Genomic DNA, 4,755 nt, shown 5'->3' with positions numbered 1-4,755 from the left:
TTTTTTTTTTTTGAAGCTTTCTATATCTCTGAAGAATCTATTTATGTATTGAAGCTGCTCACATAAAGGATCAGTTCCTGCACAAACATCCCTAGAATAACCCAAATATGCACAATACATTTGTTTTGCTTTTATTAAAAGATTAATTTGCTTAAACAAACAGAACTAATTCCAGTTATCAGTATTTCTTTTTTATTGTGCAGCAAGAATCAAAAAGACTTTACCCCTTAAATGGTACAAGAAATGCTGAAAGAGTAAGTGAAATATTAAGCTGAGATAATCTGCATATTCAGAGATTTTATATTCTCCAGACACACAAAAAAACCACCAAATACTGATTAAGGCAAAATGCCTGTTTGTTAGAAAGGCGTAAGAACTCCTGATACTTTACGCAACATACATTTTGCATTAAAACAAAAACCAGTGTCTTCTTTTGGAATCTCTGCGAAACGTAATTTTTACTCCAAATTAGGATGAAAGTGTGCTACCTTCATCCTTCAGAAAGCTCAGAATTTAAGAGAAAGAAATTTTCACTGTAAGTGCAATTACCAAGGTTTCTTAAATCAGACATCTTGTGGAAAGCATAGATGTTCATAGATGTTTCACACAGAGGGTGGTGACACACTGGAACAAGTTGCCCAAGGAGGTTGTGGATGCCCCATCCCTGGAGGCATTCAAGGCCAGGCTGGATGTGGCTCTGGGCAGCCTGGTCTGGTGGTTGGTGACCCTGCACATAGCAGGGGGGTTGAAACTCGATGATCTTTGTGGTCCTTTTCAACTCAGGCCATTCTATGATTCTATGATTCAGTTCTAGTTAAAAATTGTACTGAGGAGTGACATATGAAATTCTTACATTTGCCCAGAATTTAATTTGGAAATAGATATAGAACTCGATTCCACTAAGCAGTAACTTGGCTAATATTAATCTCACTTAGTTTATGCATAAGGATCAACTTACTAATTTCTATTTATATTTTAAAACAGTTACAGGTCTGATTTTCAGTCTGTGGAACATGTGTGCATATGCTTGCATGCAAAGACAGAAAAAACACAATTCTTTTACTTCAAAATATTTATCTTTCTCTCACTAGAGAGTTCTTTATTATTAATTGTAATAGAAAACAAGCTGGATATTACGTCATTTCTGTTTAATAGTTTGTATCTCTTAAAAAAGCATAAATAATGCTGCATCATTATTATTACATATACTATATACTTATTAAAATTTTACTTCTACATAATATGTAGAATAATAATGACAGAATAACAGAATGGAATAATATGACAGAATATCCTGATTTGGAAGACACCCACAAGGATCATTGACCCCAACTCCTAGCTCCGTACAAAACTACAAGAAAGCATTCCAAGATGGCTGAATTTGCAAGGACGTCTAGATACCATCTTGTTCAGCTCCCGTTCCAGCAGGGACACCCAGAGCAAGGTGCCCAGGGCCACGTCCAGGTAGCTTTGGAAGATTGCCAAGAAGGATACTCCTTAGCCTCTGGGGAGCCTGTGCCACTGCTTCAACACCTGGGAGAAGCTCTCCCAGTGTTCAAAGGGAAATTCCTGTGCTCCAGTTTGTGCCTATGGCCTCTAGTCCTAGCTAGCCCTGGGCACCACTGGACAGAGCCTGACACCATCCTTTTGCCCCCTCTCCCCCCTTTTTTTTTAGGTATTTATGGACACTGAGGAGATTTTCCTGAGCCTTCACTTCTCCAAGCAGAACAGTCCCATCTCTCCCAACCTCTTCTCATATGGGAGAGTCTCCAGTCCCTTCAACGTATTTCTGTCCCTTTATTGGACTCTCTCCAGTATATCCAAGTCATTCTTGTACTAGGGGGTCCCAGAACTGGACCCAGTATTCCAAGTGTGGCCTCACCAACACTGAGTAGAGGAAGGATCATCTCCCTCCACCTGCTGGTGATACTTTGCCTAATATAGCCAGGAATACCACTAGCCTACTTAGCAACAAGGGCGCATCACTGGCTCATGTTCAACTTGTTGTCCAAGAGGACATATAATTATTAGGTGATAATTATTATTAATACCTCCAGTATGTTTTAAAGCCACAGTCTTCTTGAATACTGTCTTCTATATGGCCATCACCTATTTGCCTTAAAGAAATGTTTGTCTTTTCCTGCATGTTGTTACTCCTGTACCTACAAATTACATTTACACAGAAAATTCTCTCACCCTGCCCCCTACTAAGCATTGCATATTCATGAAAAACCAAACCATGTACAGCTGACAGTGATGCACTCATAAATTTTCAGGAGGGACTTTCATGGAAGGGGAGCAGCTTGTGCATTAGTGCAAATTAGGGAGAAGATTCTGCAGGTGCCGCTGCCAAAATCCCTGCCACAGCAGTTGTCCACCACACAGCGCCTGGCAGGTATTGTCCTTGCCACACCAGCATCCTCACAGTCTCCCTGGCAGTAACCCACTGGGCTTCCACTTTTGTGTGCAATTGAGAAAAGTATAGCTCCACATAACTAAATTTGTCTCTTACGTATTTCCCATTTAAGCATACAGACCTTTAAAGAAGCTTTAGGCCTCTTAAGATAGTACAATAAATCTGCTTAAAGTGTTGCAGACAAGGGACAGGACATGTTGCCGTGGAAAACCAGTTCATTTGTGTAGAAAGTTATTAAAGAGCAGATCATCCTTGTGAAATAGAAGTTCTTCATACCTGCCAGGGTCACTGAGACCTTCTCTGGAATGACGAGCTGTTGAGCAGCGGCTGGTCATGCAAGTTGAAACTGCCTCAGGGAAACATAACATAAGCATTCAATTCTGCTACCATAGGGGAGAGGATGTTTTAGAAGATAATGGGTGAAATATGCTGATTTGACCCAAGCTTATTTATTTATTTATTTATTTCAGCTCTACTGTCCAACCTTTAAATAGTGTGCTTCTTACTCAAAATTCCATCATTTATCTGAAATGTTATCTGCGTACTCGAGAAATAAAAACGCTATTTTTGTCCACTGCAAACACCTAACATTTCAGTTCATAATCTCCTTTTTAATAAATGGCCACAACCTTACAAAATGCAGAGTTGGAGGAGAAAGAGAACTATTGGACTGCTCATTGTAAGTTGGTCAGAGATGGATATTGAAAAGACAGCAGGCTTAAAAGCCTGCTCTAAATTTTCTTGCATACAAAGGAACATTAAAAACTGACCATTTAAAAGTTAAGAAATTCTTTATTCATGATTATGGTAGCATACTTAATTTTGTCTTGTATGCTAACATCCTTCAAGCTGAATAAGGTAAAAGATCTATGAAAAATAGTACACAAGATCATGCAGTTACTGACTATATGCTGCACACATGCAAGATAATACAATTATGGATCTGACATTACTTATTTATCTAGAGACACACTTTGAAATTAAGTAGTTTATTATTAATGTATTTTAATAAGATTAGGCAAAATTTGCATGTGATGGCCTTTGATTTTGGAAAGGGAGTAACACATTTTTATACAGTTCTCTGCAACATTTGTTTATAGGTTCTTGTAGAATCCCAAACTTCAGCCCTTGAAAACTGAGCTCCATGTGACCTATGAAGTATGAGCCTTCACATCCATTTTCCTCAGAAATAGTGTTCACTGATTTTGTCAGAGAAAAGTCTGGTTTTCCATCATGACATAGAGTTCCTCTTCTATTTGAAGCACTGGGGAATGATTGCCTGAATGAAAGCATTAGGATTACTCAAGAGAAAAAAAAGAACACAAAACAAGTAAACAACAAACACCAACAAAACATAATCTTTAAAAATTAAAAGTGCTAGATAACATTACATAACAGATTGCTGTCAGCTCTGCCTGTGGGCAGATGAAAGACAGTAAGCTTGACATAGATGTTTACATAATAAGTTGTATTAAGGCTGGTATTCTTTTCTTCAGACAGAGCCAGGCTCTTGTCTAATGGTGCCCAGGGCTAGGACCAGAAGCCATGGGTACAAACTGAAGCACAGGAGGTTTCCTCTGAAAACCAGGAGCACTTGTGTGCTGTGCAGTGATGAAGCATTGGCACAGGCCACCCAAAGGCTCCTTCTTGGGAATCTTCCAAAACCCCCTCGACATGGCCCTTGGCACCCTGCTCTGAGTGTCCCTGCTGGGGCGGGGGCTGAACAAGTTGGCATCCAGAGGTCCCTGAAAACCTCAAGCAATCTGTGATTTCATTATCAGTTTTCTTCAAATAAACTAATTGGAAGTTAGCGCTCAGATCTAACAAGTGAGCCAGATCTACTCTGATCAGAGGGAACTAGGTATACGATACTGTACTAAAGCATGATTCTGATGTATTTTTGGCAAGGGCGCATATAGAAACATTGTTAGTGGAACAAGAATCTTCATTTTAGTACCAGTTCCTGTTTATCTAAGGCCTTCTCTAAAGGTAGCATTGGGAATCAAAGAATTAGAGTATCTAAAGTACCTTCTGAGTCAGCTTGGTGAAGGGATAAGGAGGAGCTATGTAATGCCTTCAGGCTTTGAAAGTTCCATGTCAGGCAGTGATATCTACTAAGGATACAAATAGTTTGATACAGGCGTAGTGGTTGTATAATAATAATATTGCCATCATTCCCTCTGTCTAGCATTAGTCCCTTTCCATATGCTAAGCAACAGGATAACAATCCTTGAAGACATTTCTAAACTAGTAATGTCCTGTATTTTCCTTGATGGACCAATCCCGTGTTAGAAATGAATGTGAAAAAGAATCTTTTCCTGTAAGAAATAAGTGAAAAT

Source organism: Meleagris gallopavo, chromosome 1 (genome assembly GCF_000146605.3).
Source record: "Meleagris gallopavo isolate NT-WF06-2002-E0010 breed Aviagen turkey brand Nicholas breeding stock chromosome 1, Turkey_5.1, whole genome shotgun sequence".
NCBI lineage: Eukaryota > Metazoa > Chordata > Aves > Galliformes > Phasianidae > Meleagris > Meleagris gallopavo.
Note: the sequence above shows the minus strand (reverse complement) of the source record.